This window comes from Carassius carassius, chromosome 34, assembly GCF_963082965.1.
Source record: "Carassius carassius chromosome 34, fCarCar2.1, whole genome shotgun sequence".
In the NCBI taxonomy this organism is placed as follows: Eukaryota; Metazoa; Chordata; class Actinopteri; order Cypriniformes; family Cyprinidae; genus Carassius; species Carassius carassius.
This window is the reverse complement of record NC_081788.1, coordinates 26,380,419-26,407,682: the sequence shown is the minus strand read 5'-3', so window position 1 is coordinate 26,407,682 and position 27,264 is coordinate 26,380,419. Positions and strand designations below refer to the sequence as shown.

Genomic DNA, 27,264 nt, shown 5'->3' with positions numbered 1-27,264 from the left:
ACTTTATGAGAATAGTAGTATTTGTAGATAAGATCATGGTAGAATGACCTGCCTTTATTAATTTGAGCAGCTGAGTCTTCAGCCATTTTCCAAAAGCACTTACCGTTTCTATTCAGTTAATTTCCATTCAATTTGCTCTAATTTATAAAAAATAAAATAATAATAATAGTAAATAAATAACTTATGTGTAGTGTGCTAGACTAAAGACCCTTTCACAATTCACGGTGGTCCCAAAAAAAAGGCAGATCAATGTTTGTGACGAAAAAATATGTGCAAACTGTAATGAAGCAGAGATCAGTTAGTTCCTCACTATCCGTTCTGAAGCTTAAGTGAAACAAAACACGTCACATCGTAATGTCATGTGTCTTTATAGGATCTTTATGGGTTGTGTGTACGCACAAAAAGATTCCGTAAAATCACTGGCAGTGTGAATGAACCAAAATCTAACGATCCGGGTACAATTGCCAGGACACATTACCTGTGTATTATCTAGAATCTCAGTGTGAAAGGGGCTAAACTGAGCACTTGTATACTGTTGTTCTCTTATTTGTAGAATAGGATTTGTGCACCTCAGAATATGAAATGGTGTAACTGTCGTGTTTGCTGGAGAGAATTAGTTAAAAAAAAACATATATTGTTAGTACAAAAAAATGTATCTGTGACTTTAAATTTACAAATATGCATGTGTGACTATTCATTACAACTATTCCACTGTCACAGGTGCTCAGGTTTGCTTCAATATTACCTTCACAGAACATAATAGTAGTAGTCAGCTATCCATGCCAAGAAGTCAGTGTGGTGTACTGTAGGTACAGCTGTCCAGGCCAACATCTGATGTGCTGATCTCTTCAACGGTCATCCCAGGAAACCTGCAATAAAAACAAAATCCATCATACATTACCAATATAACAGGTCTGTACAATCCTGTTCCTGGAGATCTACCTACCTGCAGAATTCAGATCTGACCCTGATCCAACACACGTCTGTAACTGTCAACTGCTTTCACTGATGTGCTGTGAAGTAGATTTGCTGACAAGTTCCTCCCTGAAAGTACATCGATAACACAGTGAAACTGTATTTTCGTAGAGGATCATTTAATAAATCACAATATTACTGTAACGGCATACAAACTTCACAATCTCAGAAAGGGGGAGGTGGGAACCGGCGGACAATCAAACAGAGCTTTAATAATAAAATAAAGACAAAACATCGCGCCAGCCCCTCGCAGACGTCTGTCGCGCACAAACACAAGATAAAGTCCAGGCCTGGTCCTCTCTCATCTTTCACTGTCATCGCTCCTCTTTTGTATCCCTCCGATCTCCTCCGTGGGACTCGAGACCGGTGAGTGGAGCAGGTGTCCCTCATTTCTAGGGTTGGGTATCATTTGAATTTTATCAATTCCGATTCTGCTTATTGATTCTGATTCTTATCGATTCCTAGTTTAGTTTCCAATAAGATAAAAAATCCAATAAAAAAAAAATTAAGTCAAACATTTAGATGTCAAACATGTATTCTGTCTTTATACATAGCATTCTGTTGCAGCCGAATAACATGAGCAAAAATCAGCAGCCTGAAAAAAACTGCAAGAGGAATTTTGCCTGTGCTTTAAAAAAAAATACCATAGCAAAAACAACTAGATTAATATAAATTTCAAATAATAAAGTGTTAAAGACAAGTAAACAGTCAGTACTAAGATAGGAACAAACAAATCAATAAGCAATATCATAAATAAATACAACTAAAAAAAATTCAGGTACAGAAACCGTAATTAAAAGTTTAAAAACACTGCATAGTTTTCTTTTTATAAATAAAATAAAGATTCATCAATTAAAGTTATTAAATACATTCAGTCAAGATCAGTGAATGGTTTTCTTTTGTTCTTTGATTAACATTAATGACAGGCAACGCGATTATTAGGCTTTTGTCTCTTTAAGCAAAAACACTGAACATGTGTGTTTTCTTTCTCATCTGTTCACGTTCATGTAAGACAAAAACGGCTGTGTTTATGATGATATACTGATGTAGTTTTCTGTATATTGGTCGACAAATATGAAAGAAGTCAGTTTCGACTCTGAACAACCTTTACTACAGTGGAAATACACGGAACAGTCCAAGAACGGACACAAACCCGGAACCCACAGCGCGACTGCTGCTCTCTGTGCACGAGCTTGCACTTCATGCACGCTGCACACAAACAGGGCGCAAATTCTTTCCGTTCCTGCACTTAATCGTTTTTAATCAAATTGGAATTCAATCGCAGGAATCGTTAAGCAGAATCGAAATGCACGCATCTTATCCAATACCCGATTCTAAAATGGAACCGGTTTTCGATACCCATCCCTACTCATTTCCCAAACACTCCACCGGCTTCGCTCCGTTCCCACGGCTCTCGGCCCCACCCCACTCGTCACAATTACTTTTTTTATGATCTCAGTAATAACATTGTTAAATAAAATTAGCATTGCTAACAGATGAGTGCTTATGAGAAAGGCATGCAACAGCTTTTTATGTTCATTTACAGTCATTTACATTTGTATCATAAATACATAGGAGTACAAACAGAAAATGTAGGAGAACACCTTAAATCAGCCTGCAAACTTACCTTTTAGGGCAATTATTACAATATAAGGATTATTTAGCAGCTTTGCATGTTCATCTATAGTTTCCATCATCTGAAATCTTTGTGAGGTCTGGCATCTTCTGAAGTCTCCACACGCGAGGCTGGAGAAACAGGAAAACAAAAGGAGAAAGATTAGCATAGCTGTTCATATTTCACACAAAAGATGATTTATTTAATCACATTTAACAGAAGTGAAACATTATGAGATGTTTTCTTTGTGAATACATGTTAAAATGTCATTGAACATTCACAGTGAGCTTGATTGACAGGTGATCTGACCTATCATAACGCCAACAAATTATCATATTTTCCACAATATAAGGTGCATCTAAGAGCCTTTCATTTTCTCAAAAATCAGGCATGCACCTGATAATCCGGTGCGTCTTATGTGTGCACTGAGTTCCAAAATCTGTAAAAATGTTGTTGTGCGACTTTGGTAAGCGCTCCGTTTACCTGACTGTTGGACCATTTCCCGCTGACACAGGGACGTAATACGTACACTACGTACACTGGCAGCCATCAACCATGATGAGAGGGAACCTGGCATTTTGATGAAGAAAGCTGTTCTAAAGCTGTTGCTCAGTTGTTCAATTCAGACACAGAAGATGAGGACATTGATGGATCTGTGGGAGAAGATTGATTAAAAAATAATGTGAGTGTATTGTTAAATAGTAGAATAAAGTTCAACTAAACTCACTGTTTTGAGACTGCGCCTTATAATCCGGTGCGCCTTATGGCGCAGAAAATACAGTAGACAGGAGAGTAGATTAACTTCGGTGGACTTAAACTTGAAAAATGTTGTATAAAGACGTGTGACATCTTTTAATTTGTGCTTCAATTAAATATGAATCAATCGGTTCGTTCATGTGTGCTGCTTGAACTGAGGCACTACAGCGATCTGTAACACATTAAAACAACACAAAACAGTATTTATTGTTTGAATTTCTTAAAAAAAAAAAAGTGGGCCAAATTTGAAAGCTGAAAACTTGTTTCATACCAGAAGTGACCTTCTCTGTCTTCTTCTGTCAGTGTGTTGTCAGTTTCCTCTTTGGCCCACGATGTATTTTTCACTGTGTGAGAACAAGGTGTGTACTGTGAGAGCAGCATGGCTTGTCAGACATAGCAACAGCATTTAAGGAGGGGGAATTTTTTTGCGAAAGGTCAGTTGATTGCTTAGATCAAAGCTGATTTTTCAGCATCATTACTTCAGTCTTTAGCATCATATGATCCTACAGAAATCAATATGCTACTTTTTGCCAAAGAAACACTTCTGATAAATATGAATGTTAAAAAAACAGCTCTGTTTTATATTTTTGTGTAAACCGTTTATAACAGCATAGAGTTTATTTATTTATTTTAAAGCTTATTGTTATATAGACCCCAAACTTCTAAATGGTAATGTACACTACATTTTTAAAAATAAATTCTTATTTTTATTCAGCAAGGACACATTAAATTAATCAAAAGTTAGTGTCAAGAAGACTCTCTCTCTCTCTCTCCCTCTCTCTCTCTCTCTCTCTCTCTCTCTATATATATATATATATATACATTCATATATTGAGCAGCACAACTGTTTTCAACATTGTTAATAATCAGAAATGTTTCTGAGCTGTAAATCATCATATTAGAATGATTTCTGAAGATCATGTGACACTGAAGACTGGAGTAATGATGCTGAAAATACAGCTGCACATCACAGAAATAAATTACATTTCACCGAAAACTGCTATTTTAAATTGTAATATTTCAGAAATTGGTAAGGATAGCATTAGTGTATGTTTGGGGTTAACCTGCTAGTCATATGGTTCAGTGTGCCTTGGAGATGTTGTTGGACAGGAGGTTTGCTCATCATGGGATACAGAAGGCATCAAGCACTAGAGGAATCTAGAAATATAACAAGTAATCTGTCACAGAGCCAACAATATTCAGTATACAATGACAGTTTTATCACAAGAAAACAAGCTATTAGAAATGTAGAAAAGAGAAAGAATATGTATTTAATAAATATCCTGACCAGTTTTTATCCATATTTGTTTATCATTAGACGAGATCAAAATGCGTTTGAACTGTGACGCTGATGTAATGAAGTCACTGAGTAACGGTAACGTTAGTGTATATTTAGGTTATATAAAAAAGCCTATTTTCAATCATCCATTGAAAAATGACCAGCAAATCTTTTACAGAACTGTCAATGCCTCTCATCTACACATAAATGTGTTATTAAAATCCCAAAATCTTCATAAATGCTCAGTCTATGGAGTTAACATACGTTACCTCCTCTGATAACGGTTAAGATGCTCACTGACTTGTTCGAAAACACTAAACCATTTCTATGAAGTAAATTCAACAGATGCGGGTCAAATACAAGCAAGAGAGATGTCAGGCACAGGGGCATATGATATTTGTGAAATTTCTAATTGACTAAACTTACCGAAATCAGTGAAAACAGCAGCGAGACACGGAGCGTGCAACTGGCCAGTGTTGTCGATCGCCCCGTTCCCATGGCAACTACCTTCGCTCCAGTGTTTAAATCTGAAGGAAAGCTCTCGTGTTCAGCGCGCGCTCATTAAAACACGCAGAATTTACAGAAACACTCAACCCCCGATTAGCTCATTACAAAATCTGCGTGTGTGTGTGTATACTATGAGACCTAATAGTTGACTTGACCCTCTAACACTTGCACTCTTTATTTGATTTCTCACCGCTTGTTTCATAAAAAAAAAATTAAAAAAAATTCCACTTCAGACTTTAAGTAACTAAGCCTATAATATCCAGTGGCAGACGGACAACCCACGAGGCTATATAAAATAATGAAGAAAAATAAATTTAGTTACTCTTTTTCTTTCTCTGAGAGTGCACTCGCAGATCTCCGATTCTTCTGTTCAAGTTTCAACATAGATGCGACTTTATGATTTCGATCAGATGCGTCGGCTGTGTCGGTTGATGAGTCAACGTGATTTCGACTATTGATGATTTTTCGAGAATTGATGCTTTATTTTCCACTAAATATCGTTCTGATGTTCCGACCAAATAGTGAACGTTGATTCAACATCGAAATTTGATCGACGACCGATACTGACCTTTACAACCAAAATTCGACGTTGAATCAACGTCTGCTTGCTATCTGGGAATGATTCACGCTCCATACTCCGAACTCCCAAAATTACTCAAATGATTTACAAACCAGCTTTGAACTCCCAAACTGACTCAAATGATTCGCGATCCTGGTCCGAACTCCCAAACTGACTCAAATGATTCGTGATCCCGTATCGAACTCCCAAACTGACCCAAATGATTCGCGATCCCGGTCCGAACTCCCAAACTGACTCAAAAGATTCGTGATCCCGTATCGAACTCCCAAACTGACTCAAATGATTCGCGATCCCACTACGAACTCCCGAACTGATTCAAATGATTTGCGATCCCCAAACTGGCTCAAATGATTCGCGAACCCGTTTTGAACTCCCGAACTGACTCAAATGATTCGCGAACCCGTTACGAACTCCCGAACAGACTCAAATGATTCGCGATCCCCAAACTGACTCAAATGATTCGCGAACCCGCTTTGAACTCCCGAACTGACTCAAATGATTCGTGATCCCGTGTCGAACTCCCAAACTGACTCAAATGATTCGCGAACCCGCTACGAACTCCCGAACTGATTCAAATGATTTGCGATCCCCAAACTGACTCAAATGATTCGCGAAAACGCACCGAACTCCCGAACTGACTCAAATGATTCGTGATCCCAATGAAGTTCCCATCCAAATCAAATGCCACTGCCAGCGGCTTAGTTCTCTAATTTCATAACATTTACTGAAATTAAGGTACGAAAAGTATGTTGTTAACAAATAAAATATGAATATTTCCACTCCGAACTGCTTTCCACGTCGAAACATCCAAGAACATAACCAGCTGAGCAGATCACTCTCTCACTATTTGATTGCTCTAGTCTTTATCCACTCATCATCATCATCATCATCATCCACCAATCAGAACACACGACAACTCTTTGATCACAGATGCTGTGCTTCAAAAGCTCTTGCAGCAGCTCAACGCTGGTTTTCTCTGAGGTGGTCGGATCACAACAGATTATGGTTAATACTCCCTGCAGTTTGGTAATGCAAATGATTCGCGAACCCGCTTTGAACTCCCGAACAGACGAAAATGATTCGTGATCCCCAAACTGACTCAAATGATTCGCGATCCCGCTACGAACTCCCGAACTGATTCAAACGATCCGCGAAGCCGCTCCGAACTCCCGAACAGACTCAAATGATTTGCGATCCCACTCCGAACTCCCAAACTGGTTCAAATGATTCACGATCCATACTCCGAACTCCCATAATGACTCAAATGATTTGCAAACCCACTTTGAACTCCCAAACTGACTCAAACGAATCACGCTCTGAACTCTATTGGCTTAGTTCTCTAATTTCATAACATTTACTGATTTAAGGTACAAAAAGTATGTTGTTAACAAATAAAATATCAATATTTCCATTCCGAACTGCTTTCCACGTCGAAACATCCACGAACAAATGATTCGCGAACCCGCTCCGAACTCCTGAACTGATTCAAATGATTTGTGATCCCCAAACTGACACAAATGATTCGCGAACCCGCTTTGAACTCCCGAACTGACTCAAATGATTCGCGAACCCGCTACGAACTCCCGAACTGATTCAAATAATTCGCTATCCCGCTCCAAACTCCCGAACTGACTCAAATGATTCGTGAACCCGCTCCGAACTCTCGAATTGATTCAAATGATTCACGATCCCGGTCCGAACTCCCAAACTGACTCAAATGATTCGCGTTCCCCAAACTGACTCAAATGATTCGCGATCCCGCTACGAACTCCCGAACTGATTGAAATGATTCGCGAACCCGCTTTGAACTCCCGAACAGACGAAAATGACTTGCGAACCTGCTATGAACTCCCGAACTGACTCAAATGATTCGCGATCCCGCTACGAACTCCCGAACTGATTCAAATGATCCGCGAAGCCGCTCCGAACTCCCGAACAGACTCAAATGATTTGCGATCCCACTCCGAACTCCCAAACTGGTTCAAATGATTCACGATCCATACTCCGAACTCCCATAATGACTCAAATGATTTGCAAACCCACTTTGAACTCCCAAACTGACTCAAACGAATCACGCTCTGAACTCTATTGGCTTAGTTCTCTAATTTCATAACATTTACTGATTTAAGGTACAAAAAGTATGTTGTTAACAAATAAAATATCAATATTTCCATTCCGAACTGCTTTCCACGTCGAAACATCCACGAACAAATGATTCGCGAACCCGCTCCGAACTCCTGAACTGATTCAAATGATTTGTGATCCCCAAACTGACACAAATGATTCGCGAATCCGCTTTGAACTCCCGAACTGACTCAAATGATTCGCGAACCCGCTACGAACTCCCGAACTGATTCAAATAATTCGCTATCCCGCTCCAAACTCCCGAACTGACTCAAATGATTCGTGAACCCGCTCCGAACTCTCGAATTGATTCAAATGATTCACGATCCCGGTCCGAACTCCCAAACTGACTCAAATGATTCGCGTTCCCCAAACTGACTCAAATGATTCGCGATCCCGCTACGAACTCCCGAACTGATTGAAATGATTCGCGAACCCGCTTTGAACTCCCGAACAGACGAAAATGACTTGCGAACCTGCTATGAACTCCCGAACTGACTCAAATGATTCGCGATCCCGCTACGAACTCCCGAACTGATTCAAATGATCCGCGAAGCCGCTCCGAACTCCCGAACAGACTCAAATGATTTGCGATCCCACTCCGAACTCCCAAACTGGTTCAAATGATTCACGATCCATACTCCGAACTCCCATAATGACTCAAATGATTTGCAAACCCACTTTGAACTCCCAAACTGACTCAAATGAATCACGCTCTGAACTCTATTGGCTTAGTTCTCTAATTCATAACATTTACTGATTTTAAGGTACAAAAAGTATGTTGTTAACAAATAAAATATCAATATTTCCATTCCGAACTGCTTTCCACGTCGAAACATCCACGAACAAATGATTCGCGAACCCGCTCCGAACTCCTTAACTGATTCAAATGATTTGTGATCCCCAAACTGACACAAATGATTTGCGAACCCGCTTTGAACTCCCGAACTGACTGTGGGATGGTGTATTGTAACTGTCTCATGGATAACAGTGGTCATTCCAAGCGTGGGCCGCGGCCCTATGGTTAAGAATAGGTGGTGTAAACCATTGTAAAGAAAGACCTGAGTCGAAAGGTGCCAGCACCACATGGCCGTCCATCATAGCTGGCATTGTGGTGGCATTTACTGCCAAGATTCTCAGAGCATTTTCGCCTCACTTTGGTAAACTGGTGACCGAGGAAGCCAGGAGGAAAGGTAACCTGAGATACATGCTTTCATGCATAATCGCCAATTCAGAGGAGATTCTAGGACATAAGGTAAGAGAATAGCCTCTTGGGTTAGTTTTCGGTCTTCATTTACTCACCCTCATGTCTTTACAAATGTGTACAACTTTGGAACACAAAAGTAAATGTTTAGCAGCATGTTCACCTTGCTCTTTTTCATACCATGAAAACTGTCCAGCAGCGAGTTGCTCAGTGAATACATTTCAGTCTGCTTCTCACACAATGCTATTTTATAGCTTCAAAAGATTTGAAAAATAAAACAAATTTCGTGGTGCTTTTTTTTATTTTTTAAACAAATTTAACTAACATAACACACACTGCTCTCTGAAAGCAAGGCAGATTGTTAGGATTAGCCGAGTCTCGTGGAGACATCTCTCACCTCTGTGTTAGTTTGCTGTGCTTAAGAAGGCAGCTCTTGATGGGGCGCAGGTGTGGTGATGAGAGCTCGGGACACGTGTGACAATATATACTAGGGTTCAAAAGTTTGGGGTTAGTAAGATTTTTGTTTTTGAAAGAAATTAAGATTTTATTTAGGAATCATGCATTAAATTGATCAAGTGACAGTGAAGACAGTTATGATGTCACAGAAGATTTATATTCCAAATAAATGCTTTTCTTTTGACCTTTCTATTCATCAAAGAATCCAAAAAAATGTAGCAAATATTTCATAAAAATATTAAACAGCATGACCTTTTTGAAAATTCAGCATTGCATCACAGGAATAAATTCCATTTTGAAATATATTAAAAATTAAAATCTGTTATTTTAAATTGTAATAATATTTCACAATATCACACCTTTTTATTGTATTTTTAATCAAATAAACTCAGCCTTGGTGACCTGAATAGAATTTATGTTTTAAAAAAAGGGATCGCTTGCAAGAAGATATTTAGATCATATTTCGAGATAATCATTCGTTTTAAAACCCTTGCTTTATCCTTGTTTGTGTTCTATGGATACTGTAGGTTTGGAGGTAAGGGTGAGTAAATGATGATAGAGACTCATTTATGGGTGAATTATCCCTTTATAACAGGTGTTAGGGTTAGGATCATTTTGTTCATGTGTCCCAAAGACAAAACAAATGTTCCTGCTGAACAAACAGCACCCATGCCTGCAATGGGAAATGTTCCCGAACTTCAGTCATATGGCCAGAGAAAGTGTTCATAGAGAGAGGTCATGTGATGTGTCTGAATACAAAGAAAGCCCTGGAATTGGGGCAAAAGTCAGTATTCACCTCTCTTACCTGAGGCTCACACTCACACACATTGCACTTAACTCATTTATTTTCTTAACCTTCATGATTATTTTAATATGCTCTGATTTGATGCTTAAAAATATCTATTTCCTATTAGTAAAAAAAGTTGATTTGACAGGTTATTATTGGAAACTAATCTGTGTGTGAGCTTGCGTGTTCCTCAGTTTGAAGTTATCTTGTTGCTTGTGTATCTGTGTGTATTTGTGTCTGCGTGTGTGTTTGCGTGCATGCGTCTGTGCCCTGCGCAGATCAAGATGTTGCAGCTGCAGCAGAGCTACACCGCGCTGTCCAAGCAGATTAACCTGATCTTGTTCAAGAGGCTTTGGTATGTCATGCTAGAACAGTTCCTGATGAAATATCTCTGGAGCGCATCAGGCCTGGTCATGGTCACTGTGCCCATCATCACTGCCACCGGATACTCTAAATATGGTATGGATTCAATTATGATTATCTGTAGTTTCTGTTCACTTCTCTGTGTCTATGGCTCGAAACGTTTTAACTCTGTGAATTTAAAACTTCCTTGAACATCCTTGAGCATTTGTTGATATGGTGTTCTTAAAGGGGACAATTTTTTAGTTTCTTTTTGTCCTGTACTTGATGTTCACTTCTGCAGTAACATTCAAAGATTGGGGTCAGTAAGATTTTTTTGTAAAAAAAAAAAAAAAAAAAAAAAAAAACTGTAAAAACAGGCATATTTGAGAAATGTTTTTTTTTTTTTACAAAATACAATGACTGTTTTCTATTTTAATATATTTTAAAATGTAATTGATTCCTGTGATGCAAAGCTGTATTTTCAGCAGTCATTACTCCAGTATTCCCTTTCATCGTTTGAGATTTTTCTTGTTTATTTGATATCCTTTAAGATTTAGAGGATGTAAAACAGGCATCCCTGGTGATGAAGGAGGAAGACTTGGTGAGTGAACGCACATAGGCCTCACCACGGCCCTGAACCTTCTGAACGATCATGATCTCCTACAAAGAGGTGAGATGCATTTCACCAAATAACTTTTCAAAAAGCACTTTCAAATCTAGATTAAGCAGTTAAAAAAAGTAAAAAAAAAAACACTATAATTGATGTTTTGGGGATGTTAAATCTGAAAATGTCTACAGTATGAATCCAATATGCATTAGTTGATCATCGATCATCTTTTTATCATGTAAATGTAGCAAACCTAAACATTGTGCATCCAACTCCCAATACAGTACATCATTTCCTGCCTCCAGACTAGTTGTTTCAGTCAAGAGCTGTTAAAGGGTTTTCATGTATGTAAATGAGTAAACAGTACTCTGTCATCTCACAGGTCACAGAGCTGGCTGGCTATACAGCTCGTGTCTATGAGACGTTTGAAGTGTTTGAGGATGTGTGTGCTGGGATGTACCGCCGTTCTGTCTCAGAGGTGAAGCCAGAAGAGACTGGGGCGGCTCGGAAGATAAAACATGGCATGAGAGTGGAGGGACCGCTCCAGATCAGAAGTTTGATCAACTTCAGTTGCATGTCTAGTATTAACATATTGGCTGTTTATTTGTGCTTATAAAGTACATATAATGCATGACTTCCATAATCCTATCCAATACCCTAAAATTAACAACTACCTTATAAATGATTAATAAGCAGCAAATAAGGAGTTAATTGAGGCAAAAGTCATAGTTAATGGTTAGTTAATAGTGAGAATTGGACCCTAAAATAAAGTGTGACCCAATTTTCTATATGCAAGTAATATGCAGGTGGCTCAGATTTGATTAAATGTATCATATACAGTGAGTGCATGCATGGAATTCTGTATCCCATAATGCAATGTGCTCAACTTCATCTTCCATTTCCAGTGTGACAAATAAACTAGAAGCAATTTAAACTGTGAATTTCGATTTGTTCTCTTTCTCATTATTTGATTGGTATTGCAAAAGTGTACACACAATTGGTTTAAAATGTTCAAGGCAATTACAGGACGCCATTTGCTGAATTGTCATGTAACAACATTATAGCATTTTACTGTTTAAACAGTAACAGGCGCATCATTTATTAAAGTACACAACCCATCAAAAGTTTGAGGTCAGCAAGATTTTTTATTTTTTAAGAAAAATTCAGCAAGAACGTATTAAATTGATCAAAAGTGACAGTAAATACAAAATCTTACAGATTCCAATCTTTTGAACAGAAGTGAATTGTAAGTACATACTGAACAGTACATAGTAATCAGTACTTTTATATACTACAGTATACTGACCATTTACGTAATTGTCTTGTCATGTTTGTGTGTGTTTGCTCAGGTAATGTGACTGATGTGGAACAGGGCATCAAATGTGAAAACCTGCCCATAATAACTATAGTCTGAACATTCAGGTAAATTCCCATCTTAAACCCTTCTTGAGTCATTTTAATTCATAATCTATTTTTTGCCAGTGCAAAATTGGTATGCGGATGTAGTAGGCATTGCATACTTGGTACATCCAATTAAAACTGCTCTCCATTTTCCAGCTAAGGAGACTATATATTAAATAATTTCTATCTCTATGCTGCAATATCTCGTGCTCATGCAGAGTAAATGAGTCAGTGGTCTGATGCAACATGCTGTTCCCTGCATGATTTATGTGCCTTTGAAGTGTGAATATGTCAGTGAGGTTGTTATCTGTTTCTCTAGCATAGGTCTGTGAGTACTTCTATGATAATACAGCATTGCTATTCAGTGCCTTACCTTTGACAATTTAAAGTGGATTTAGTTGAAGATAATATTATGAGACCTATGTAGAGAATTTCTATTTAGGTATTTTGCTCATTCACTCTTATGGTGTCAATTTTTGCTTGCATCACCTGTTATATTACATTAGCTTATCTTTATGGATTTTTAATTAGGTTTCCCCACCTATGGTGCTGGTGGAGAGATATAGTCTGTACAATCAAAAACATGTTGGCAGGACTTGAAACAGTTAAACTTTAAAGGTAGCAAGATAAGTGCAGCAGTTACCTTCTTCTTTTAATTAGAATTCTAAAATATATGTGTTACGTTTATGAACTTTCTGTTCCCTTATTTGGTCATCTTCCTTTTCTTGTTGTGTTAATTGATTGATCCCCGCCTGTCTCCAGTTCCCAGATTACCTCCTGTGTGCTCAAATACCCTGTCTGTTCAGTTCTTCCTCGTCCATGATTATTGTATTCTAACCTGAATGTGAATGTGTATTGTATTGTAACCTAACCTGAATGTCTGTCAATGATGTTATTTGTTATATTGTATTGTTTGTGTAGTCTATCGTCAGTAAAATCTTCATTTGATCCCGATCCTCCTCTAGCACTTTGTCTTTCGTTTAGCACACACCTATTTGTAACAGAATCACGGACCTAAACAGTTTAGTTGGCGGCGTTTTACTTTCTTTTTGGTTTGTTTTCTTCCCTTTCCCAGAATGGCCATTCCAGCAGTACGTCTCCTATGACTGGAGCAACTGGACCGTTCGCTGGAGGACCATACCAGGGACTTTCTAGATCTGGCGTGCCTTACCCTCTTCCCCGACCACTCGCTCTCTAACTTCTACACCGGCCTGAGCGAGCGGTGTAAGGCACGCCTACCAGCGAACGGTCCCTGAGAGGATTTCACCGCTTTTGTGGAGTGGGTGCTGGAGAAAAAGCCCTGATCCCCTTGTATACCCTCTCAGTCTCCCACTCCTACCTCCTCCAGTCAGTTCCTCTGCTCCATCTCCGCTGGTTCCGTCCAGCCCTGAATTTTCTGTTTCTCCGCTGGTTCCGCCCAGCTATGAGTTTTCTGTTTCTCCGCTGGTTCCACCCAGCTCTGAATTTTCTGTGTCCCCGCTGGTTCCGCCCAGCTCTGAATTTTCTGTGTCCCCGCTGGTTCCGCCCAGCTCTGAATTTCCTGTGTCTCCGCTGGTTCCGCCCAGCTCTGAATTTTACTGTGTCTCTGCTGGTTCCGCCCAGCTCTGAATTTTCTGTGTCTCCGCTGGTTCCACCCAGCCTTGAATCTCCTGTGTCTCCTGCATTCTCTCCCAGCCTCCCTCTCCCACCTCCTCCTAGACCGGCCAGTTCCCCTGCTCTACTTCCGCTGGTTCCGTCCAGCCCTGATCCTCCTGTGTTTCCTCCCATCCTTCCTCTCTCTCCTCCTCCTAGACCAGCCAGTTCCTCAACGTCATCTCTGCTGGTGCCACTCTGTCCCGCAGCTCACCCTCAGTCCGCACCATCTGGGCGCGATGGTTCGCCGCTGGACTGCAAGTCTCCAGCTCCGCCTTGGCTTGTTAAGGCCCTGTCTCCGCCTCCAGCCTCCGAGCCCTGGACTCCTCCTCGGTCCTTCGACCCAGCGACTCTGCCTTGGCTCTTAGCTCCCTCGTCTCCACCGTGGCCTGGCATCCCACCTGCTCCACCGGGCTCCCTCGTCCCTCTGGCTTCACCCTGGTCAGTCGTCGACCATCCGCCGCCTCGGGACTCCACTCCTCTGGCTTCACCTCGTCACTCCATCCTTCCGGCTCTGTCAGGCTCCTCCTTGCCTCTGGTTCCACCTTCATCCTCAGTCACTCCGGCTCCACAGCGGTCTTCCAGGACCCCGCCTGAGCCTTCTGCTCCACCTAGGCCCTCCGGATCCTCGACGTCACCCTGGCTCTGCGACTGTGCTGCTCCATCTTGGGCTCCTCACCCACCGGTGCAGTCTCCGCCTGTCGGCCCCCTGGTGTCGTCGGCCCATTCTCCACCATGGCTCCTCCCGTCGTCGACTCCACCATGGATCTCCGTCCTGGCTGGTCTCTGGAGGACCATCTGGCACCTCCTGCTCCTGGCTCCTCCCTCCTTGTTCCCTCTTTGCCTGCCCCTTGCCTGCCCCACGCCCGCCTCCAGAACCCCCACCCTCCCTCTGCTGGTATTCCTCTTGCGGTGCGAGGACTCACCGTTCCGGGAGGGGGCGAACTGTTACATTTATGAACTTTATGTTCCCTTATTTGGTCATCTTCCTTTTCTTGTTGTGTTAATTGATTGATCCCCGCCTGTCTCCAGTTCCCAGATTACCTCCTGTGTGCTCAAATACCCTGTCTGTTCAGTTCTTCCTCGTCCGTGATTATTGTATTCTAACCTGAATGTGAATGTGTATTGTATTGTAACCTAACCTGAATGTCTATGTCAATGCTGTTATTTGTTATGTTGTATTGTTAGTGTAGTCTATCGTCAGTAAAATCTTCATTTGATCCCGATCCTCCTCTAGCACTTTGTCTTTCGTTTAGCACACACCTATTTGTAAAAATATGATTGATATATACTATATTAAATCTTTATAAAGTAGAATATAATTTCTAATATAGATTCATTATTTAAAATAAAAAAACTAAGTGATCTTAGATTTATAATAATCTAGATTGCTCAATATTAGAATATGGGTACAAAACAATGTATGTCTGCACACCTGTTGTAAATCCAGAGCAATTTTTTAAAATTCCTGTATGCATCAGTACGCAGCTTACACCCAATTATTTTAGTATGAGACCCATCGTTTGTCTTTCTTACTATTTCAGTGAGAATTATTTCATGGAACAAATCTCGAATGCACTAGTTATGAATGCAGTGTTGCATACATTTCTTAAGTCTGGATTGAGTACGTGCTCCCTAATGATTAATTCATGTTTCCTGCTAAATCCTGAGAAATGGGTCATGAGTACCACAGTGTGACCCCCGTCTGGTCTGCCCTGGACAATGTGCTGATTATATTCCGGTTACGCGTTGGTGTGCTCTTAGGGTTTTCACAACAGCGCCTCGATTTGCAGGGTGTTAATACCCTCTCATGGCCCTGATGTTGCAGTCATGCGGTGCGTTCATGACACAATAAACATTACCCACAATCCTTTTTCAGATCGCTTTTGCAGCCAAAAGCAGCCAAGCCAAGTGCAATAAGGCACGGTAGACAATAATGTCAGATAAAAAACTTATCACGGTTGCCAAATGGAATGTGGCGGTACTTGGGGTTGTTACATTTTTTGATGAACTGTTCCTTTAAGATTCATTTGTCAGCTCTCTCCGGTTAAATCTATATTTTGCTTCCAGACTGCCATCAGAATAGACTGAAGTCACTCGACCAGCTTGTCTCTATACTTAGAATTATCATTAACGCCGCGTCCAGATGTTTTGAACCCGATGATTCACATTGGTTTGGTGTTGTGTTGAAGGTCTTTTAATAGTAATTGATGCTCTAGCAGGAGGCCGTGCTGGTGTGTTTATGTGTGTCTGGTGAATGGATGGCTTTAGCATAATGACAGGGTGTAGAGAGGGAGCGATATGTTTTTCTTGGTATGTTGTGCTGCAGAAAGGCCTTTGAAAACCATCACGCGTTTCCCATCACAGTGGCTCCTTTTAACCCTGTGGCTTTGCTGAATTTGTAAACACATTTAGCTGTTTCCCGTGGTTTGTCCCTCTGTGCATCTTTCCCTCTCTCTCTCTCTCTCTCTCTGTGGGGGTGTAATGCGATATGCTGCATGTATGCGTTTTTAGTAACATATAAGGGGGATGTTGGGTCTTTCTCTCCAGGTTGATGAAGGCATGCATCTGCTGATCACGGGCCCCAACGGTTGTGGAAAAAGCTCTCTGTTCAGAGTCCTGAGTAACCTCTGGCCCGTCTACAGCGGAGTGCTTTACAAGCCATCACCCAAGCATGTTTTACATAACTCAATGGTACTGACTGCACACTGTGGCCTAAAAAGTGTATACTAAAAGCATGCACTTCACTAGTGATAAGAAGGTAAATGCTTTTAAGTATATAGTAAGAAGGACTAAGGTTTATACCTAGGTTTATTATGTCAAATGATATGTAAAATGAAGCAATGTTTGTGAATATCACAATGCATAGTGTTCCTGTAGCTCAAGTAGTAGAGCATTGCGTTAGCATCTGCATAAATTTAAATTTAATTTAAATTTAACAAGTTGCTATTAAGTTTTGCAGTCCCTCTTTTAATTGTGATTTACAGTTAATTGTTTTTTTAATGCTCTGATATAAACTTCAGTAGCAAAATCTCAGTGAATTGATTCAAAAATCTGATTCAGATTCTGTTTGCATCATCACTTAGTGTATATTTTACATGTGCAGATTTGTATTTGTGCGTTTAAATATCTTAGATAATTATTATAATTTTTTAATGATGTTTATTGTTACTATTAATATTATTAGATTATTATTTTTATTATTAAAATCCATTTATGTTGCATGGAATTTAGTGGTGGAAATTTTGATTCTTTCAAGAGATTCGTTGATTTTCAGTTCGTTCACCAAAATGATTCATTCACTGATTCGTTCAGTGACCATTTCTTCATATTACACAAATACGCCAGCAGTTGGCGAAAAAGAGTGTCTTATGTGTTATGTCTTAAGTCAACGAACGTATTTACTTGTGACAAAAACTGATTTGGCTTTATTAAAATGTGTGCATGATCGCATTAAATAAATAGTCTAAATAAATTGTTCAGATTAAAAAAAGCACGAGGTTTTATCGGGGATTAAACGTGGAGTTGTGTTCTGTATTCCAAATATGAAAACAAGCGTATGTGCACCAATAACGCTTTGTATCTGCTGATTGCTGATCGAGATTTACATGCTTGGCCGACTGACCCTGTATACTCTCATTCATTTCATTCACGAACGAGATGTATCAGTTTATTCAACTCTTTCACCTACGAGAACATCGTATTCGTTCACTACATTCAACAAGTCACATGCTCCGTCACATCTTGAGTAACTTTTTGACAGGATGAAACAGTTCACAGAGCTGTTCACGAGCTGCGCATGCGCTGCTAATAGCGCCGCGCTCACGCGCTGCTGTGGGAAACTTCATTGAACGAGACATTTTTTTACTGTCTATGGTCAGTGGATTACGTAAACGAGAACAATTCGTTCACCTAAAAGATTTGGTTACGAACAAACCATCATAGTGCAATTACCTATAGCCTATATCGATAAGGTTACGATACGAAGGTCTAAGTAGCAACGTAACTTTCGTGATGTCCCCGATGTGCGGGGCGGGTCGGGGCGGTTCAAGCAATTTTACTTTATTTGCGGGGTGGGCTGGGGCGGGCCAAATAATTTCATAAAAGCGGGACCCGCGGGTTGGAAAAAACCCCGACACGCGCATCACTAGTGTACAAATAGGACTATGATTGTACAAGGCTGTTGATTTCTCTTTTTGCTGGTTCAGGACCCAGTTCTGAGCCACGCTCTGCTAAATTTTGTTTAAGAATTAAGATCAATTAGAAATCAGAGAAGTGGGTTTGCGTGCATGTGTTTATTTCAATTTTCCACACCGTGCCAGGTTAATTAGCGCTGATGAGTATATGAGGAGCACAATCAAAAAGCAGTCAGCACATATGGTGCTCTTGTGACTGTTACATGACGGCTTCAATCCAAACCCAACAGGAGTACAGCATCGCTTCGTATTCATGCACACAGGACGTGTTTAAAATCATTTACAGACCGGCAGTTGCTTGTCACTTGGCCCACTTGCAGTTCACTGGACATTTCTGTATATCAGGACTGTTAAAGAGGAAAAAAGATTGAATAAGACTTTCAACTGCTTTGAGGATGTGCCTAATGCACAATGATTTTGAGTAGACTACATTTTTAAACACTGCCCATTTTGCCTTTATGAGAATTATTAATGCAAAATGTGAAACACAGAGGATAGATGCATAGATAGATCAAACAAGACATACAGTGAAAACAGCATTACATACACAGTGAGGAATATGAGTGTTATTCAGAAGTAATATCTTTTCATGAAAAGAATCCTGCTATTTTAATCCACTAAAACTCCTTTGAACTCATCTGGAACAAAAAGAACTAGAAAATTACATTTTGGATTCATTATTATTTTTCTTCTCTTTTCAGGCCTTATACTGTATGTCGGTGGGAATGCTGAGAAATCAGGTCATCTTCACTCTGTTCAGGAGATGCAGGAGAAAGGCGTCACTGACCAGCAGCTGGAGGACATCCTCAAAACTGCTACATCCTGGAGAGAGAAGGAGGTGAGAGACATCACGGGAATGTCTTCCGATATCCTCTTCAAAGAAGGGATGGGCATTCTTACAATGTTCAGTTGCGATCTAGACTGAAATTAAGAGGTGATCGTGCCTTTTCTGTTGCTGCTCCATGTCTGTGGAATGATTTGCCGGAACACCTAAGGTTGTCTTCCACTGTTGATAGTTTTAAATCTTCACTAAAGACTTATTTTTTCTCTTTGGCTTTTGGTTAAATGTCATTTTATGATGGGTTTTTATGATGGGTTACGATGTGATTGTGTCTGCTGACGTATTTTTTTATATTTTATATTGTCTGAAATGATTTACAGCACTTTGGTCAGCAGTGGCTGTTTGAAATGTGCTCTATAAATAAAAGTGCCTTGCCTTGCCTTTTTGCATATAATTGCTTTTTCTGTGGTTGGATCAACTGTGTAACATACTGAAACTATATCCCAATATGAAAGTGAAGTGACATTCAGCCAAGTATGGTTACCCATACTCAGAATTTGTGCTCTGCATTTAACCCATCCGAAATGCACACACACAGAGCAGTGAACACACACACACATACTGTGAGCACACACCCGGAGCAGTGGGCAGCCATTTATGCTGCGGCGCCCGGGGAGCAGTTGGGGGTTCGATGCCTTGCTCAAGGGCACCTAAGTCGTGGTATTGAAGGTGGAGAGAGAACTGTACATGCACTCCCCCAACCCACAATTCCTGCCAGCCCGGGACTCGAACTCACAACCTTTCGATTGGGAGTCCGACTCTCTAACCATTAGGCCACGACTTCCCAAAAAATAGAATAAATCACGGTTTTAATTAAATGTAAATAGCATCTAGAGCTATTTGCACTTAGCCTACTGTAAATAGGATCTATCGATAATAAAATGGGTTTCATGGTCGTGGTGCATGGGCTTAACTCAGAGTCAACCTACTCAGAGTTAACTGAACTTACACAATTCAGATGTTCTCAACCTGAAAACTCAAGAGTTTCTCATCTCAGAGTAAGTCAACTCAGAGTTCAAGTTTTAACTTCGAATTGGTTGAATATGGAGCCAGAGGAGCAGGGGCCCGTTTCAACAAGGAGGTTCAACCAATTCGAAGTTAAAACTTGAACTCTGAGTTGACTTACTCTGAGATGAGAAACTCTTGAGTTTTCAGGTTGAGAACATCTGAATTGTGTAAGTTCAGTTAACTCTGAGTAGGTTGACTCTGAGTTAAGCCCATGCACCACGACCATGAAACCCATTTTATTATCGATAGATCCTATTTACAGTAGGCTAAGTGCAAATAGCTCTAGATGCTATTTACATTTAATTAAAACCGTGATTTATTCTATTTACCATGTAAAAGTAGCAGTTCTTTGCAACAGGCTAAGTGTAAATAATAATTACATGCTATTTATACTTTATACTGGCAGATACGTACTATTTGCACCTCAGTATTTTTGTACATTAACAGGATGCAATAATAACAGATTGTTAATGATTATATTTATTAAAATTATAAATACTTTTATAATTATGAAAATACTCGTTAGGCACTGTACTTTAGAACATATTCTTCATTTTTATTGAAAATAAATTCTAAAGTGATATGTGATGAGAAAAGTGATAAGAACAAGCTCGACAAAAGCCAGACTTGAACCCAATCAATCATGTCACAAGTTAGTTCTCTGCACCCAACATGTTGTTGCCTATACCACTGAAGCCATTATTCACATGCATCAAATTTAACATTGTGTGACACTGCATGGGGGAACTACAGCAGATTTCCACTTAGTAATAGACACTCCGAATAATCTTGTTTTCCATTTGCATTAAAAGGAATACTCCACCCCAAAATGAAAATTTTGTCAATTTTATCACTTACCCCCGCGTCGTTCAAAACCCAAAAAAGATTTGTTCGTCTTCTGAACACAATTTAAGATATTTTGGATGAAAACCGGGAGGCTTGTGACTGTACCATAGACTGCCAAGTAATACACTGTCAAAGTATGAAAGACGTCGTCAGAATAGTCCATCTGCCATCAGTGGTTCGATCATAGCGTTATGAAGCGACGAGAATACTGTTTGTAAGCAGAAATAAGTAAGAAAAGCCTTTTTGCAGCATGCATGAATGAATGAAGTATTTAAACATCACTTTCTCTTTAAAAAGGGGGAGGAGAACGAAAGAAATTCTGGGTTTACTGAAGAAAACCTGCTCCCGACCAGGTTAGGTTCATAGAGTAAGTTAACATGGTAACTGACTCTTAGTTTAAGTTACCTCTCCTTCAGAAACGGGTTTGACAAACCTCCCATTCTGAAATGGAAAACCTAGAGTTTCTCTCATTTCAGGGTTAACATACACAGAGTTTTCACTTAACCTCCTTTCTGAAACGGGCCCCAGGACACAGAAATATACAACAACAAAAACTATAACAATAAACACAATGCAGTTAACATAAAAGTATCTACGTTATTGGACATAACAATATTGAAATCATCATTCAAACGTCAAAAACAATCTTATCAACACAAATCTTTTGAACAGTAGTGCACACAGTCTGATATATGAATGCTTATTTCAACCAGTTTTGTATGGAAGCACATGGGTAGCGATATTCAATTTGCAATGTAATATGCAAAATGACAATGCAATATGTAAAATGGCAATTCATTTCTGTATTTACATTTACATTTTCCAATACATTTGTGCAACGTTTGGTGCAAAATGAAAATGAAAATTAAATTACATAATTTTCATTTGCCATTTCCTACACCAGTTTTAATATGTAAAATGAATACTAGTTTTAACGCTTTATAAGTTGCAAAATTAAAATGAAAATGTATTACAGAAATGATTCGATATGTATAACATGTTCAAGCAAAAACTGTGGCAAAATTATCATTTAAATGCTATTTTTCTTAAATGCATTAACACTCACAGTCAAGACACTTACGATTGCATTTTCATTCAGTGTCCCGCAATGAATGTAGCAAAATTCAATGTGCACATTGAAAATGCATTCTGAGCCGATCCCGTGTCCGCCCCCTCGCGCCATGTCAATCACTGCGTGAACAAGGCGGGGCTTGCAGAAGGTCTGAGACTCAAATCTCAAGAAGAGGATTCAAGTGAGAGAACGTTGGTCCGTGTACGTTTTGATCATTTCGGTTTATAGCTTCAATATTACATTCGCACTTGTGGGCGGCGCTGAAACGCTGCTTTCATCTGATTGGTCAAATCGCTCAACCTTCAGCTCGGTCTTTCTATTCTTTCAGGCGGAATAAGAGTCAGTGCGAGTGAAGCACTATAATGTCTGAAACCACCGCTCACTGTTAATTAGAATAATATTTTAATCAGATGATGCTGGCCACATAATTCGTGCTGCTGCGACTTGCAAGAGACCCCGTTAAATTATTTCTAGGTTATAGTATTGTATAAATATTGTCCCACTGATAAAAACAGTGCAAATAGTTCTGTCTCCTTGGATAACAGTGAAGTGGAAATAAATATAGTTAAATTTATGAAATAAAATTAAATAGGATTTTTGGGAAGGCAAGTCTGGCCAGTTATACAGCAACACGAGTCAGACGAGTCTGAAGATCTGAGCTGAATTTGGTGAAACGTTAAAGTTCTAGTCTGTGTCAGTTACTCTCATAATAAATAATAATAATAATGTTACCCGTATTTTTTTCGGTATAAGTTGCATCAGTCCAAAAATATGTCATGAGAGGAAAAAAACATATAAGTCGCATTTATTCAAAACCAAGAGAAAACATTACCGTCTACAGCCGCGAGAGGGCGCTCTGGGGTAGGCTACAGGAGCACTGAGCAGCATAGAGCTAATTTTACTATTTTTATTTCAGAAATGTAACAATATTAATTTTTACAATTATTTATTAGTCACACACACATACCTAGTGCCTAATGACTTAAAAGATGAGAGTGGTAAATGTTACAGACATGGAACTGTTCAGTCTATTATTGATTTTTATTTCCACTTCACTTTTTTCCAAAGAGACAGAACTATTTGCACTGTATTTATCAGTGGGACAATATTCATACAATACTACAACCTAGAAATAATTTGCAGGTCTCAGCAGCACGATTTATGTGCCCAGCTATATCTGATTCAAATATTATGCTAATTAACAGTGAGCGGTGGTTTCACACATTACAGTGTCTCACTCGTACTGACTCTTATTCTGCCTGAAAGAATGAAAAGACAGAGTTGAAGGTTGAGCGATTCGACCAATCAGATGAAAGCAGCGTTTCAGCCCCGCCCACAAGTGCGAATGAAATATTGAAGCCATAAACCGAAATGATCAAAACGTACACGGACCAAGGGTCTTGTCCATGTTCTCTCACTTGAATCCTCTTCTTGAGATTTGAGTCTCTGACCTTCTGCAAGCCCCGCCTTGTTCACGCAGTGATTGACATGGCGCGAGGGGACGGACAGGGGATCGGCTCGGAATGCATTTTCAAATGTGCACATTGAATTTTGCTACATTCATTGCGGGACACTGAATGAAAATGCAATCGTAAATGTCTTGACTGTGAGTGTTAATGCATTTAAGAAAAATAGCATTTAAATGATAATTTTGCCACCGTTTTTGCTTGAACATGTTATACATATCTAATCATTTCTGTAATACATTTTCATTTTAATTTTGCAACTTATAAAGCGTTAGAATTAGTTTTCATTTTACATATTAAAACTGGTGTATGAAATGGCAAATGAAAATTATGTAATTTAATTTTCATTTTCATTTTGCACCAAACGTTGCACAAATGTATTGGAAAATGAAAATGTAAATACAGAAATGCATTGTCATTTTACATATTGCATTGTCATTTTGCATATTACATTCCAAATTGAATATCGCTACCCATGTGCTTCCATAGTTTTGCAAGATAAAAGCAAGCACAGCACATTTACTGTACTGGATGTAAAGTGTTGAACCAACAGATTTTTTGCTAAAATATTAATATCATATAATTAATAATGCATGTTTAAATGATTCAGTAATATGGAAGAAGCAAAACTGTATTAGTAGTAAACATGTTGTAAGTATTTAAACATTATTAAATATACTGTCAGGTTGGGATGCAACTGGAAGGATGTGTTGTCTGGAGGAGAGAAGCAGCGGATGGGCATGGCCAGGATGTTTTACCATAAGCACATCTGTTCTGTTTGACTGGCATTTTATTAAATATGACACACACGATTTGATGCAGACACATATATAATGAAAGTTCCTTTTTTTTTACACCATGCTTAATACTGGACTAACATCTATTTAGATCCAACTTAATGTAAGTTAATAATCAGGAATATTACTGAGATATTTTCTCAGTAATGATCTTTCAGTTGCTTTAGATAATTGGTAGAATGACTTCCTCTGTCTAAAATAAAAATAACACTTTAAAGATACTAAATTATGATACATGTAAGAAAGCTGCTCATGGTTTCCTTGAAGCCATTCAAGTGATAAATATTAAATTACTGAACATTATTAGCATTTAACTGGATTCAGTGGGTGTTTTTGGAAACTATGCAGCTCACTTTGCATTTGAAGTGAGCAGCTGCTTTAGGGGAGATTATTGTAGAACCACTGAGATATTTATTAATGGGGAGAAAAAAACCCTAAAAAATGTAGCAATTCTATTGCCAACTACTGCTTTTAAGTCTGTTTTTAAAAGTCCCCAACAACTTGTGTGTTTTTAAAGCTGATAAATCTCTGGTTTATCTCTACAGGCCTCAATTCGCCCTCCTGGATGAGTGCACGAGTGCTGTGAGTATTGATGTGGAGGGCAAAATCTTTGAAGCTGCAAAGGATGCTGGGATTGCTCTTCTCTCTATTACACACCGTCCTTCTCTCTGATGTGTTTTCAATCGTATGAAAATTAAGAGCAGTTGCTTTATTTCTAGTGGGAGTGTATTTATGTCAAGCACTGAATCATAAACCCATAAGATTAAAGGGTTCATATGATGGAAAACAGGATTTTTCTTGCTGTTTTGAAGTGGGAGTTTGATAAGTAGACAAACTGTATGAAAAAACAGACTAGTTATCCAACAAAGAGGCAGTAATGGGTTGTTAAAAGTGCTGAATACATGGCATAAAATCACAAATGGATGCCCTGATAAAACACCTGTCACTGCGATCGCACTAGGCAAAATAAAAAGTCAAGGAAACGGCCCACGCTTTTTTTGTTGATCTGAAAACTAGCCACGATGAATCATGACATTCCTTCGGGTTATGGAGAAAGGGTGTGCAGAAGTTAGCAGGTGAATCGTTCAAATGTCCTTCATGACATTGCATCCATTAACACACTAAAACAAGTTTCGATTTTTTTTTAAAGAAACTAATACTTCCATTCAGCAAGGATGCATGAAATAGATCAAATGACAATTTAATTTATAGTAATAATTCACAGTTTTACTGTTTGTACTGTATTTTTGATCAAATAAATGCATCCTTGGTGATCCACTGGTTTTACCCTGTTAAATAAAGAATTATGTCATTACCCAGATTTTAGCGAGACACAATATAGGTAATTTGCATAAAGAAACGTAGATTACCATATAAATTGACATTGCAGAAATCAAATAAATAACAATAAACTTTAGAAGTGTAGAATATGCTCATAGTGCTATAAAACATTCAGGGAAAAGCCCATATGAGGACACCGTACAGCTTTAAACATGGTTTCATCCAGAAATTTCTCTACTAGTGACTTTGTGTTACTTTCAGTTCAGTCAGAATGACACACCTTGTCCTAAACTTCCTCTGCTGACAGGAAGTACCACTCCCACCTGCTGCAGTTTGATGGCGAGGTCGGCTGGCGCTTTGATGCCTCCACACATATGTCCCTGCAGGACGAGAAGCTCCGACTCGATACCCAGCTCTCGGGAATTCCCAAGATGCAGTGGCAGCAGTCTGAGAAACCCAGGGGAAGATGACCAGAAGAAGGGGGAGGAGAAGGAGAGAGATGTGTTATCTGGTAGAAAAGAGGAAGGACTTATGGAGTGATTTACAGACAGATGACGGATGCATACAAGGCCAGGTGTGAGCATGTGTGTGTTTGTGTGTGTGTGTGTGTGTGTGCATACAGTATATCTGCCCACATCAGAATGTGTTTCTAATAGGGTTGAGAATCAAGAACTTAATCAGAACCAGTTTCATTTTTAAAAGAAATACCACAGCGGGAATCATTTTAAGGATGTTTGGTTATGTTGACGGTTTTAGAACGTTTGCATTCCAGCAACAATTCAGAAGAAATACAGCAATAAAATATGCAAAACAGATGAATGGATCAGAGCCACCTTGAACCACCTTTGTTGTTGTCATGATGATCAACGTGCATCTTTTTATTTTTTTTTAGCTTGCGTGAGAATCAGCAATCAAAGGTTGAGAGTGTGTAATTGTCGACAGTGAAAAACAGCTATAACCTTTCCTTTTTCACAGACTGATTATATTTAGAGTTGTGAGTCATTCAGAACTGAATTCAGAATGTTTTTAACCCTTGTGCTGCAAAATCCTTTACCTATTAGGCCAGAAAATTACTGGATTTTAAAAATAATTGCTTATAAAATTCTTGTTATGCTGTATTTTCACCAAATCTTGGATTTAATCTTTTTGTCAACTTGTTTTCTTTCAATCAGCACAGATTTTGTATATTTTTCTTCGAACTGATTGATCATAGGACTTTTTGATCTAAGCGAAAACACCTCTGATTTTGAGTGAAAAAGCAATATTTTTAGATAATGGTCTACAATCAATCAGTTCTAAAAAGAAAAAGACAACCTGTGCTAATTGAATCAGAATCCAATTCAAATTTGAATGCAAGAAAGTTTATTTAAAATTATTTGAAATTAAGAATTTTAGAATAAAGAAGTGTAGCTGTCATTTTAATAATAAAAAATAATGATAATAATAATAATTTTGGAGGTTTAAAGGCCTTACAGACAAAAAAAGAAAAATG

General features: G+C 39.0%; 3 long non-coding RNA genes and 1 pseudogene across 4 annotated transcripts; 1 reads left to right on the top strand and 3 right to left on the bottom strand.

Moving 5' to 3' along the window:
* Positions 1-420: 420 nt before the first annotated feature.
* On the bottom strand, positions 421-3,170 carry LOC132115251 (uncharacterized). Of its 2 annotated transcripts, XR_009425456.1 has the most exons (4): positions 3,074-3,170; positions 2,603-2,721; positions 947-1,044; positions 421-869 (listed from the first exon to the last, which is right to left on the bottom strand). It is a non-coding gene; the product is annotated as an uncharacterized LOC132115251 (long non-coding RNA). The 2 variants fall into 2 exon arrangements; XR_009425457.1 differs by having other exon boundaries at positions 421-1,044.
* Positions 3,171-3,199: 29 nt separating this feature from the next.
* LOC132115252 (uncharacterized) lies at positions 3,200-4,484 on the bottom strand. Its single transcript, XR_009425458.1, has 3 exons — positions 4,411-4,484; positions 3,618-3,690; positions 3,200-3,518 (listed from the first exon to the last, which is right to left on the bottom strand). It is a non-coding gene; the product is annotated as an uncharacterized LOC132115252 (long non-coding RNA).
* Positions 4,485-8,816: 4,332 nt separating this feature from the next.
* Positions 8,817-26,373, top strand: LOC132115042 (ATP-binding cassette sub-family D member 1-like; annotated as a pseudogene).
* Positions 17,532-18,074, bottom strand: LOC132115250 (uncharacterized). Its single transcript, XR_009425454.1, has 2 exons — positions 18,019-18,074; positions 17,532-17,589 (listed from the first exon to the last, which is right to left on the bottom strand). It is a non-coding gene; the product is annotated as an uncharacterized LOC132115250 (long non-coding RNA).
* Positions 26,374-27,264: the final 891 nt, after the last annotated feature.